Raw genomic sequence first — 14,512 nt, 5'->3', positions numbered from 1 at the left:
CCAAGTCTGGTGACTTTTGCAAGTATCTCAAGGACTGAAATGTTATTTATGCTTCAATAATTACATCTTATACCATGCAATATGCATGACAAAAGAAACAATATTTATGAATTACAAGGTAGCTTTGTAACAACTGTCTTGTATCTCATACAGGAACTTTCCTCTGGTAGCTCTCATCATGGCTAACAAAAATGTAACTGTTTCTGATGATCATAAAATTCAGCCATTCTAAAATAAAGACATTTTATTTAATGAAATGTAATACTGAATTTAATAATTTGAAAACATACTGCTGAAATAGTGATTACTTCCATTTGTTCTAAATTTGCTAATCAATGATCTTTTTAAGCACCCTCTTGTCTGCCTATGCTAGGAATGTAAGTGTAATTTTTATTTATTTTTACTATATGTTTAATAATCCAAAGTATTTCAAATTAACTCACATCAAATTCTTCCTACCAGGTTACCAGAGAATTCTGTTCTATTGTCCATTAATTTCCATATTCTGAAGAAAATCTGCAGGAATTTCACTGCATAATTCAGCACTAAGATAGTTTCAATGACTTCTAATACTCAGTTTGTGACTGAAATAACGTTTTTGTAAGTGCTAGCCCTGTCGAGCTCATCAGTCATGTTCTAGTTCACACATCATTGTGAACATGAAAAACTCTGCCTTCTTATTGACACTCTGAAAGCTAATAGCCTGCATGGCTTTGCAGAAGCAGAAACAAGAGCAGCATCTGGCATCTGGAACTTTGTTAAAAGTTTTACATATCATTCACTAAAAGGACCAGAATTCAGCTCAGCCTGTTGTAGTAACATCAGATCTGAAAGACTAGTAAGAAGTAAAGATAATTTTGCCATCTGTCCTGGTTTAGCAGTAGCAGTCATTTTTTCTACTGGTGCAGTGCTGTGTTTTGACTTTCGACCTGGGAATAATACTGATAAAGCCGATGTTTTCAGTTACTGGTCAGAATGTTTACCCTGACCAAGGACTTTGTGAGTCTCATGCTCTGCCAGGGAGGAGGAGAAGCCGGGAGGAAGCAGGGACAGGACACTTGACCCAAACTAGCCAAAGAGGTATTCCATACCACAGCACGTCATGCCCAGGATGTAGAACTGAGAGTCCCCGGAAGGGCTGGATGACTGCGGGGTGGGGGTGAGGTACCGGTTGGTGAGCGGTTGTATTCTCTTGCTTGTTATTTCCTTTATCATTATTACTATTAGTGGTAGCAGTAGTGATTTGTGTTACACCTTAGTTATTAAACTGTTCTTATCTCAACCCATGGGAGTTGCATTCTTTTGATTCTCCTCCCCGTCCCTCCAGAAGCGGAGGGAAGAAAAGTGGGGGGGGAAGTGGACTGCGTGGTTCTGATTTACGGCCTGGGCTTAAACCACGACACCGTCTAAAGAAATATTCCTGACACTTCTCTTACATGCTGATATCTCATTTACATTCATGTGCATTAAGCCATTTTCAGGTAAGTCAAATACATACATTGAGAACCAACTAAAATAGGAATTCCAGGAAGAAAACAAAATTGAAACCTATTGTGTGTAATGTCTAGACACCAAGTTCATGCAAATACACAGCTCTTTTTGAATGCTTACACACAAATTCACCAGTCTGCTCAACAAAAGAAGAAAGAATGGCGTAACGTATTAAAAAGCTGTTATGGTTTAAGCCCCGGCTGTAAATTAGAACCACGCAGTCTACTTTCCCCCCCACCCCCCAGAGGGATGGGGAGGAGAATCGAAAGAATGTAACTCCCACGGGTTGAGATAAAAACAGTCCAGTAACTAAGGTATAACACAAATCACTACTGCTACCACCAATAATAATAACGATAAGAGAAATAACAAGGGAAGAGAATACGATACCGCCCGCCGGAAAAGAGCCTGACAGAAAAGAGGACGTGCCCTTCCGGGTAGCTCCCAGTTACATCCTGGGCATGACGTGCTGTGGTATGGAATACCTCTTTGGCTAGTTTGGGTCAGGTGTCCTGTCCCTGCTTCCTCCCGGCTTCTCCTCCTCCCTGGCAGAGCATGAGACTCACAAAGTCCTTGGTCAGGGTAAACATTCTGACCAGCAACTGAAAATATTGGCTTTATCAGTATTATTCCCAGGCCGAAAGTCAAAACACAGCGCTGCACCAGCTACTAAGAAGAAGAAAAACTGACTGCTGCTGCTGAACCCAGGACAGTAGCCACCCCTTATTCCATACCATTCACATCATGCTCAGATCCCACATTTTCAATATAAGTCCACCCCTCGATCATGAGTCCATCTCTGTGTTGCATCTCTGCCCTGATGGCCTGAAGTGTCACTTGCCCATCAGGCTCAAAATAATTCACCCTCCCCTGCAGCAGTTTCTGCAACTTGTCGCTGGGGACTCCACACAGCTGCCTTCCATCTCCGACGCTTCCAAAGCACTGGAGGGGCCCAGTGGATTAGATACTCGCCCATACTGTCCCACACACCGTGACACTCATGGCTGTCCAGCCTTGGGGAAAACCTCTTGGTCCCCCTGTATTGTCGTCTAAACCCAGACAAGACCCAAACCTGACTCTGCTTAACTCTCGGGATCAGACAAAATGGCCGTGGGTAAAACACACTCTGTGTGTGTGCCAACATGGTGATCCCCATCACAATCAGCAGGCAGGTTCCAAGGGTACCCAAAGGCCATTCAAAACCTTCAGAACTCTCAAATGATGCTGCTGTGCTTGCCGGCTCTCTCACCACCAGCTTCCCTTTTTCTGAGTTCAGATCTTCCTCCTCTGCCTTGCTGGAAAGTGCTGCGGGGTCTCCTGCATCCTCCTGGGGTTCGGGCTCGCCGGGCTCGGCAGACGGCTGCTGGGGGATGCTCTCGGCCGCCGTGGGGCTGGGCTCGGCCGTGGGGCTCGGCTCCTCCGCTGCCTCCTCCCGCTGCTCGGCAGCCGCCTCCTTCCTCTCCTCGGCAGCCGCCTCCTTCCCGGCCTCCGGCCCCGCTCCCACCGCCGCTTGGTCCCCGGGGCCACTCTCCCGGGCCGCTTCGGCCGCCGCCGGCTCCCGGGGCCGCTCCCCCTCAGCTCCCCGCAGCCTCACACAGACGGAGGCGAGGACGAGGGCCAGGACGGTGAAGAGCAGCGGGACGGCCAGGTACAAGTGCACGGCCACGTCCATCCCGCCCTGCTGCCGGAGCCCGCCCGCATTACAAGCCATTACCATAAAATACAATGAAACAAGAACCTTAGACCAAGGCCCACACTTGATAAACACTAACACAGCAAATACTGGCTCTAAGTAAGCTACAGCATACTGAAACTGTGGCATCAAGAGAAACAACTTTGAGAGCCAATAAATCAGCATAGTGCCTCTGTCAGATCTGTCGTTATCTCAACCCTTTGAGCCCCACGTTGGGCGCCAAAAAAGAACTGTCGTGGTTTAAGCCCCGGCTGTAAATTAGAACCACGCAGTCTACTTCCCCCCCCACCCCCCAGAGGGATGGGGAGGAGAATCGAAAGAATGTAACTCCCACGGGTTGAGATAAGAACAGTTTAATAACTAAGGTATAACACAAATCACTGCTACCACCAATAATAATAACGATAAGAGAAATAACAAGGGAAGAGAATACGATACCGCCCGCCGGAAAAGAGCCTGACATGAAAGAGGACGTGCCCTTCCGGGTAGCTCCCAGTTACATCCCCCGGCATGACGTGCTGTGGTATGGAATACTTCTTTGGCTAGTGTCGTGGTTTAAGCCCAGGCCGTAAATCAGAACCACGAAGTCCACTTCCCCCCCCCCCCCCCCCCCCAACTTTTCTTCCCTCCGCTTCTGGAGGGACGGGGAGGAGAATCAAAAGAATGCAACTCCCACGGGTTGAGATAAGAACAGTTTAATAACTAAGGTATAACACAAATCACTACTGCTACCACTAATAGTAATAATGATAAAGGAAATAACAAGCAAGAGAATACAACCGCTCACCAACCGGTACCTCACCCCCACCCTGCCATGATCCAGCCCTTCCGGGGACTCTCAGTTCTACATCCCCCGGCATGACGTGCTGTGGTATGGAATACCTCTTTGGCTAGTTTGGGTCAGGTGTCCTGTCCCTGCTTCCTCCCGGCCCCTCCTCCTCCCTGGCAGAGCATGAGACTCACAAAGTCCTTGGTCAGGGTAAACATTCTGACCCACAACTGAAAACATCAGCTTTATCAGTATTATTCCCAGGTCGAAAATCAAAACACAGCACTGCACCAGTAGAAAAAATGACTGCTACTGCTAAACCAGGACAGCTAGTTTGGGTCAGGTGTCCTGTCTCCACTTCCTCCCGGCTTCTCCTCCTCCCTGGCAGAGCATGAGACTCACAAAGTCCTTGGTCAGGGTAAACATTCTGACCAGCAACTGAAAACATCGGCTTTATCAGTATTATTCCCAGGCCTTAAGTCAAAACCACAGCGCTGCACCAGCTACTAAGAAGAAGAAAAACTGACTGCTGCTGCTGAACCCAGGACAAAAGTAAAATGCAGCTAAATTAGCAGTAACTAGAGGAAGCATGCTACAGCAGGAAATTCTGATCCCCTTAAATTATGGGCTGTACTTGCGCAAGGCAGCAAACATGCAAATATTACAATACAGCTGTTTCTTCAGTGTCTTACTAAGGTATCATAAAATCTTGGGAGATGCAGAAATCTAAAACATTACATTAAATGAGTAATGGTTTAGAAAAAGACACACTTAGAACTATATATATGTACAGTTATTCTTCCATTTTAATATTTTAAGCCTTATCACCTTCCAGAAGGGAAAAAGCAGAGAAAAATAAAAGCAGCATGAGGACAGTGAAAGATGCTGGAAGGGAAGCTGGAAGTGCTGTCAGGAAAACTGAAAATATAACACATTAACTGGGATGACCAAATCCACAGAAGTTAGAGCAAAACTTCATCCCTTCTGCAAAAGAGACCAAATTCTGTTTTCTTTTGCATAGGTTTACTTAATAAGAACCTATTAGACAAACTGCCATATTGTAAGAATAGTCTTTCCTCAGTACTTTCCAGAGTTGCAGCTTGAAAGTACTGAAAAAATAATATATTTTTTTTCTTTTAGAAAAAGCTGTCAAATTACTGCTGACCATACTCATTTCTGTGCTGGTGTAAAATTACTGTAATATTGATGAAAAGTTAAATTACTTCAGATTTACGCTGGTATAAAAGGAATACTGATTGGCCATATGTAATTATGTCAATGCAGACTTCAAGTCCCATGAAAAAAGTGAAAGTACTTCCCATGTTTTAACCATAAGATGAATCCATCTCATTGCCAAATACAAGGAAAGTAGCTGTTCCGTCAGTTAACTCCAAACACACATTAATCTTTTGTGCTATATTTCTACACTGTTTAGGTATGAAAAAGATTCAGACCATGAATATTATTGTACACATGGGGGGCGGAGTGTGGTGGTGGGAGGGGAGAAATAAATCCTATTTCTCCCTGAGCTTGTGGAATACCAGAAAAATCCTGAAAATCAGTCTTTAGAATGCACAAAAAAATCAAGGTTGACAAATAGTGAAACAGGTTTCCTATTACTTGTAAGATGCTTTGTCCTTTGTAAAAGTCCCACACTGAAAGAGCTGATGCAGATGAACCTCAGCTTTACAATGTTTCTCAAATTTAGGCATTAATTTTGAAAAGTACATATATGCACAAATAAAACATGTACAAGTAAATTCCAAGCTTGCATAACTGTATCAGACAGCATGGCTCCCATTCACAGATATAAGAAAAAGCTCCTTCATCTTTGAAACTGTAAGTCAAACAGTAGTTAACCTACTATGTTTGATTAATAAAATCAGAATATCAGAAAAGACAGAATAAAACCCCAGCAAACTATAAAAATTTACTTTGTATAGAGACTTTTGGAACCTCAGTAGAGCTGCATACCAAGTTGTATATTAGCTGTAAGTAACAAACTGTGTCTGACCCATACTGGCATTTCCTTCCCCTCCCTAGCTTCTAACTAATGATGTAATTCTCAAACTCTCATTTGGGCTTTACAGTATATGAATTTAAATTACCTTTTTTCACCTTTTTTTTTCAATGATAATAATGTTAACACAGAATTACTATCAATTAATAATCAATTAATATTATTAATATTTTAAGGGGTCTATAAGGAAGATGTGGAGAGACTTTTTAGCAGGGCCTGTTGCAATAGGACAAGGGGTTATGGTTTTAAATGAAGAGAGAGAAGATTCAGGATGTGAGGAAGAAATTCTTTACAATGAGAGTGGTAAAACACTGGCACAGGTTGTGGTGGATCCAACATTCAAGGCTAGGCTGGATGTGATTCTGAGCAACCTCATCTAGTTGAAGATGTCTCTGCTCATTGCAGGGAGCTGGACTAGATGACCTTTGAAGGTCCCTTCCAACCCAAACTATTCTATGATTCCATGATTTTTATCATGGTATCCTGACAAATGGGGAGAAAAAAAAAAGTAAAAAAAAAAAAGAAAAAAACAAACAACAAAAACAACAACAAAAAACCCAAACCAAACACAAAACACTGAAAGTGATCAAAGGAAAAAGGCAGCAATATGATGAGTGAAGAAAGGGAATCATCAGTTGTGAAGATGGAGGATTCACTCTCCTTCCTATTCTTCCCTGAAGTCTGACAAAAGGGACCAACCTTGAATCATTCCTGCGGTGGACAGAATTTAAATAACACTGTCTGTGTTAGCCTCATATTCAGGTATGTTACTTGCTACTTGTGAAATTTGAAAGCTTGGCATACTTACTAATATACAGTCATGCTACTTCAATGCCCAACTGACAGTTTTTCAGCACCCTGAAACTACAGCAGTTCCTAACAACTAAAGCAAAATCAACATCCTAGATAGCTAGGAAAAATGTCATTTTGACTTACTGCTTGCTAGATAGTAGTGAAAAGCAGAGACAATGGGGGATGTAGCTGAGTATCAATCTTAATCAGAGATATTCAGATGCAAAATGGAGAATAAATAGAATTGTTTATATAACCAGAGATTAAGAATATAGGACAGAACAACGTACTGCAATTTTCTAGATGGTGAAATGACCTCTTTTCGCCCCTAAAGTGAAGAATATTACGCTGCAAATGGACTTCATAATCATGGAATAGCTCTTTAATAGTAATAAGTTGCAAATATATAAACACAATGGATTTTAAAGAACAAGTCTGAAAAAACTGGACGCCAGTATTTTGCAGAAGAAAGACCATTGACATCTTTCATAATTATTTTTATGAATCCTTATATAACTTGGTGCTGCTTTCCTTAAAAAAGTAGTATTTACAAAACGAAATTCCAGTCCTTAACAGGATCATGAATTAAACACAGTACCACTGCTTTCTGATGCAAGGATTTAAGAAAATATACACAAGTGAGATTGTAATAGAAATCTGGGACTGGATTTTAGGAAATAATCTGGAGTAATGAATTCTCTCAAAAATATTTCTAGGCCTTGTCAAGAAGAATGACTTATGTGAAGAAACTCACTATAGTAAGGCAGTAAATTTTGCAAAAAGAAACTATTTCTAGAGAGCCTCTGAAAATTACCAGAATTCCAAATATTACTAAAAATCAACCCATAAGAGCTCTTCTATTGCTGCAGATGGTTATTAACTAGTCATTAACTGAATTGTATAGTTTCTCCCTCTGTTATATATTTGGCATTTTTCACCCGCAAGGTATCACCAGAAATATACACTAACACAAAGACACCATTGTAAAGTTTAGGAAATTAATGAAAAATCATGGGTATTTTTTTTCCCCATAAGATCTGCCTTAGAGCCTCTGCATTTTGTAGTGAATCTGCTTTGCTTTGGAATTTATATCATCAGACAAGCAATACTGCTGTTGTGTATAATCAAAGACTAGATATGAAACATTGGTCCTACTGTAACGAGTAGTAAAATACTTACAGATTTTAACAGAGCAAAGATTTTACAGAGAATATTGACAGAAGGAGCTTCACCAGCTTACCAACTGTTATAACTTCAGACATACAGTATAAAATGCACAATGAAACTAATCTTTTCTATCTCCAGTCCAAAGCTATAATATGGATTAGAAGTGGGAAAAGATTATACTTGAATCATACTGGAGAAGTTGGTAGGAAAGTACTGGCACAAAGATTTGTTAATGATGCACAACGCAATCAGAAGATGCATACTATGAAGACATTTGACACATTATCCGCAGATCAGTGAGCACATGTTGTCTGCACAACCATCTTTCAGAATACAAAGTCAGCACTCAATTTTGGCAGGGAGCACAGTGTGTTTCTATGGAAACAAGCTCATTACTTTTTTTCATTATCTGTTTCCTTTTATTCCTGATTAAACTAAACCAATCGGAGTAGTTCAGCTATTAAATTGAAAGAACTTAGAATCAGAACATGTGAAGAAAGAAGTTTATTGAATCATCTAGTCCACTTCTTTGTTCAGCGAGTTTAGATAATTATATAAAATTAACTAAGAATATTGTTAGATAATGGACAAAGAGACTATTTTGCATCCCTGTAGTATTTCAAACATAATGACCAGCACCTCAGAGGAAAGAAAAAAAGACAATGCCTGTAGAAAATTATTTGTGATTTTCTACTACTCAGTAAGTCTGCCTATAGTAGACATGGGGCTATGGCAAATTAAATATGGCAGATGTCTTTATGTCTGTGTTGTAGGTGATGTAGGTGAAATTCTGTTAGTGGTATATTCCAGCAGAGAAGTAAACATAACACTTATACAGCAGCAGCTATTAGAAACAGTATCTTATTTTCTAACAACTCCGAAATAATGTAGTTTTGGGTCTCCTTTCAATGAGCAAACTTGCATGTCATGTTGTTTAATTTTCAATTAAATATGAAAAGATCTTGAAACATCACCAAATATACATATTGTTCAGATACACAATTTTAAGATAAAATAATATTATCAGGACTTGCCAAAATTATGAATAATTACAGTATACATCTACTATTTCAAAGGTACCAATAGTTTTTTAATTCATACTAAAGGAAGAACAAACCCACAGCGTAGAGTTCAAAAAAAAAAACAAAAAAAAAACCAAAAAAAACCCCCAAAAACAACTTGGCTCTTCTGAAGCACAGATTGTGTGACTGTAATGAAAAAGTCCTTACATTGTAAGTTAAAAGAGAAAGAAAAATACTCAAAGAAAACAAAACACTTTGTGAAGAAGTTCTTATTTTAGAAATTGCTTGAAAAGGTTTATGTTCCTGTGATATACTACATAATCTCCTTAACTAGTAAAAGGTGAGTGTGGTGAGCAAAACAAAGCAAAAGATGTTGTTAGAGCTCCAACAATTGCGGCACAGTGGTATTCACCACCACGATACCCACAACTATGCAATATCTATGGAAGTAAACTGTTGTGTATTTATTTTCAGTATTCTTGAAGACTCAGTATTTGTAATTAGACTTCAAGCCAAGCACTGCAGTTAAGTCCCTACTCTTCTTCCAGACTACAGCAGTACCTTTAGTGTTCTATGCAGCCGGAGATACGCAGAAAGTATTTGAGAGGTCTCTAATCCTACTCTAGAGATCTACTCCTGAAAGCACCATATACACATATCTCTACTATCTCTTTGAAGTCCATTATTTATAAATACTAAAAGGAAAACACTCAATCACCAACATCTCCTTTAAAAAGAAGAATCACTACATATATGATGAATATGTGCTAACACATAGTTACCGACTATATATAACACAATACCTCCCCTTCCTTTCAGATTCATACACAGCAGGTGACACTTCGAGAATTTAGTCATCCTCACTCTAAGTTATATCTACCTCTTTTCTAAAATAATGTGACTGTGAAGCTTCAGTTTATAAGGAGACTCACTATTTTAGCTTAACATCTAGGCAACGTTGACCTAGGTGGTATGAGGGTTTGCCTCTCCACATTGCATGAGGCTCAGGCTTTTATGCTAGAGAAAGGGCACACTCATTCTGACGTAGGGGGGCAGCCTGCATCGAAAGGAGTGGCCAGTTAGTACCAATCGGTCTCTGTTCGGGGATTTCCAAAGTGGACTGTGGGACTTTTAGGGGATTTTCGGGGAGGAGCCACCACAGACCATTATCTCATGTGTCTTCCAACTGGTATGAGACTCCCTTTCGCTAATAGTGGTGCTAACTCCTCTATTTTCAAGGTTATGTTCCCACAACCCATGCCAAACAGTACTGTTCTATTTTTGTGTGTTTCACCACGGACCATTATCTATTGGCACTGACACATGCCACCCTGTGGTTCATGGCTGGAACACAAAAAATTTTACTATCCATACTACAGTTTTGTATAATACACTGTCTATAAGGGAACAGATTAGTGCTGAAAGACAAGGAACATAACATAAAATATATAAAAGCTCAATACCTATTACCACTAATAATATAGCAGCTTTTCACAGCCAGGTCTCCCTCCATGTCCATCCCTGAAAGAGGTTCCACCAAGTGTTTTCTGCTAGCTGGCTAGTGAGGGTCTTTAACTTTCGTATTTGTGCATGTATTGAACTGGAGTAGTCACTTAAATTCATGTAACACAACCTGTCAAAGTCTTCACACCCATGCTTATGTACTAAAAGCAAAAAAATCAATCGCTGCCCTATTTTTGTTTTGCACGATCAAGGCAGTGAGCGCTCTGGCTTCGGTTCTTCGTAAGCTGGCAACAAGTCTCTAGATGACATGGAGGAAAAGCAAAGCAAAGTGGTGATGTCCAGGCTCCAAAAACAAGGTTTCACCAACGCTCTGTCTTGGGAACCTGGAGATAGATGCTGTTACTTCTAAAGACACAGTCCTTCGCTTTTCTTTATCCCCTTCTCTGCTTCAGGAATCTTAAATCACACACGAGCAGCTTCTTGACATTACCCTTGGAGAGCAGACGATTCAAATACTATAGTTTGCTATAATACTAGTTACCTTTGCTAATGATGAAACCTGCTTTAGATGACTCTGCCTGAGCAGCAAATTTGGACTAGATCATCTCTCGTGCCAACCATAGGCTGCTTGGCCTGCCCTTCCCTCCTGGATGGCCTTCTTATAATAGAGGAGGCCATCCCTCACATCAAGCTCTGGCATGGCATGTGTCCCCACTGCTCAACACCTGCTGGGTTGCAGCCAACAGCGGAGCTAAAGGTTCTTCTTGGTGGCAAACGCAGAGGCCTAACCAGTCTTGCCCTTGACTGTGGTAGGAGGCATTTGGCCAACCTCAGTCCTTGCACCTCGTTGTCAATGCAGAATTTCACCTGCCTCATCCAGTAACAAGTCATTACTATTGCAGAGCACATACAGATTTACATTAGCAGTATAACTACCACAGGGTGCAGCAGCACATTGAAGATGCTAGTGACAGTGGGGGATCAGCCAAAGAAAATTTCCCACCAGTGGGGTTCTCCCACCCTGTTAATGGGTTCCATTACCTGCTTTATAACACTACCATCATATTAGAATCTTTCTAGCTTCTGCCTTAGCATTTGCTAGCAGCTGCTGTAAATTTGCATGCTTTAACATCTCCTTCACAGGTGACAAATCCATATAATACAAGGTGTAGTTTCTTATTAGCAACTGGCTAGTAAACACAGGTGGTTTATACACAAAATCACAGCCTTTAATAACAGCAGTTGCAAGCAGACATATTCAAGTCATTACTTTTTAGCTGTCCCAAGTGATGTTTTTGAAATCATTCCTTCTTCTCTTTTCTCTTCCTCTGTCGCATTCCGATCGGGGTCTTCAAGGTCAGCTCCTGCAGCTGAGGCATCGGGTTCTTCAACTCCTCTATCCAGCTCATGGTATGGCTTGACAAACTTTGCAGGCTGCCATCATGGACCTATAGGTAGGAGGACACAAGCATACCCCCTCCTCCAGGTTACCAGTTCCAATGGCCCTTCCCATTTCTGTGGGCCCAAAGGACCACCATACCGCATTCGCCTTTAAGCCACAAGGATTTACACCCATGGCAAATGAGGACTGAGCTGTTGACTGACAGGGCAAGACCTGACAATTTGCTTTGCTTAAGAAGACAGGTTAAAGTGTTTCTTTAAAGCAGAGGTATTCTGATGAAAAAGGAATGTGAAGCAGCTGCAGAAGTAAACTGCACAGTGTTAACAGTCAAGGAATTTGCTACGTCATTACCCACAGTTAAAGGACCAGGCAGGTTGGAATGTGACCTAATATGACCAATAAAACCAGAATAATTAATGCAGCAGCCAATACAGAAGCCCTACAAGCCTCTGCTCCAACATCTCAACATGCCCCAACCAACTTGGCAATGTCTGTAAATTTTCCTCTGACTGGGGCTAACACAGCCCCACAACCCCCACCTGCACCCTCATATGCTAGCTGAAATAAAAGTGCATGACCAGCCCCGTGCCCATCAATCTGCCTTTGTATAGCATTGCCCAGTGAGTCTATAAAAGACACATAGGGTTCCTGAGACCCCCTCCACTGAACACCCACGAAAGAAGTAGCCTCCCCTCAGCCTCAATTCAGGCACTCGCCTACAAGCCCAAACAGCCACACAAGCAGCCTGCTGGAACACCAGAGGATTTACATCTAAGCTAAGAAGCCATAACAGAAACCACACCACTCACAGTGACTGTCTTCAGTCACTATAAATTCCATTCTATAAACAATCACTCCTCAAGCTGTTTCCCAGCACAACCTTGCACCCATGCACACAAACACTCCCTGGCCTGCTCCAGACCCAGGTGCACTATCAGCAAGTCTTCTTCTTTAATTATCCACATAGCAGAAACAAGATGGCTTGAAGTTTTTCTGTATCTCCTCCTTTCCTACTCTCCCCTTATCACGAGACGCTTTGTCCAAGCCCAGTCCCAGTAAATCCCCTAATTGGCTTAGCTTTTCAATCACTTGTTCAATGGGGCTTTCTTGTTCTGACAGTAGTATGGGTTTTTTCCCATCCACCCCGTCTAGCAGTATAGCATCTGGTCCTTCCTCCATGAGCAAACTGGCCAGTTCTGGGGTTTCTCCCTTGGCCTCTGCTTCAATTTACCCAATAAATTCTTAATCTCCTCAGGACTATAATCTGCCAATCTGTATGTTCCTACTTGTCTGCTGGCCCTGGTAATAATCTTAAATTTAAAACACAGGAGCTGTGTGGGCTCCTTCCTTTTTCACGTCTGCCTCATCTTCATATTTGATTTTGACTCACCGGTACTCCAAGTATCTCCATTCCATGCCTCTGGGTCCCAGTCAGGATCAGTCACGAGGGCATGGACCCGTGGCCTCACTGCCCTTGTATGCTTTTTATTGCTCTGTTTTTTTGGTGACACAGGCAGTGTATTTTTCTGTGAAGGTGGCACCTTGTTTTTCCTAAGTCTGTCACCCTGCTCTGCAGCGACTACAAATGCCTGCCTCTGCAACAGCGCTTCTGCTTTAACCCTTTCTAGCTTGGAATGTAAATCTGCTACTTGTTGCTCCACCTCTGTGTTCTTATCTACAATGCCTTTGTAGGCAGGCAGCAAGCAGCCTGTGATGCGTCCAGCATGACTCAGTCGCTCCCTCAAGCGGGTATGAGAGGTTTCTACAAACTCACCCCAATACTTTAACACTCCCATGGGGTCCTTAGTTCCCCATGGTTCAGGTTCTACATTAGTGCAAGTATCTGTTTTATCCCACAACATGCTCCACGGTTCCTGCGTCCACCCCAGATGCTCCACAGGAGGAGCCACAGCCCGAGGCTCTTTCCACATCTTTCTCCTGTTTGTTTCCCTCCTCGTCACTATCCGATATATCCCAGATGTCTCCATCCTATGTTTCAGGATCCCAATCTGGTTGAGTTACTACTGCCCGTATCCGCAGTCCCATATCCCATATCCGCCGCGCTTTGGGTGTCTCTGCCATCGCTGTGCAGTTAGCACGGTATATGATGAGGCTAATTTCTCTAGTTTTTCCTGCCACTCCGAAGCAGCTTGCGTGGTGGCTAATACAGCTTGTTGCTGCATTACTCCCCTAGCTTTTTCGGTTATTAACTCTTGCTTCAGCTGATTGAGGGGACATTTTTCACTCCATGGCTCCAGCCCCACCTGAGTACAGGTTTCCCACCTATCCCACAACGTACTCCACAGCTCAGGTGTCCATCCTGGCTGTTCCACTAGTGGAGCACCAGGAGCTGAATCAGAGGGCGGCTTCTTTTTGAACATGGTTACTCACAACTAACAACTAAACAACTTAGGTGTGGCATGACCAAGTATCTGTGCACTCCACTACACGGCCCCACTGGGGCGTGGCATGACCCAGTAGCTTTGCACATCCACTACCCGGCCCCACTACACACAAATACATAACACGTGGAACCCGGTAGCTGTGTACCCCGCAACCCAGCCCCACTAATTCTTCTTATACCCAAATATTTTCCACAGTCTCTCAAACCTGGAATCCCATCCTCGTCACCAATTACGTTCCAGAGTTCGAGGATTCCAGGTTGAGACAGAGGCGAGACACAATGGATAAA

General features: G+C 42.3%; 1 protein-coding gene across 3 annotated transcripts in view; it reads right to left on the bottom strand.

The window, feature by feature from the left end:
* The window catches only part of KDM4C (lysine demethylase 4C), a gene marked incomplete at its 3' end in the record, with an annotated part of 280,296 nt that overhangs the window by 33,648 nt on the left and 232,136 nt on the right, over positions 1 to 14,512 (bottom strand). The window lies entirely within an intron of this gene.

This window comes from Psittacula echo, assembly GCF_963264785.1.
Source record: "Psittacula echo genome assembly, chromosome: Z".
Classification (NCBI taxonomy): Eukaryota; Metazoa; Chordata; class Aves; order Psittaciformes; family Psittacidae; genus Psittacula; species Psittacula echo.
This window is presented reverse-complemented; position numbering and strand designations above follow the sequence as displayed.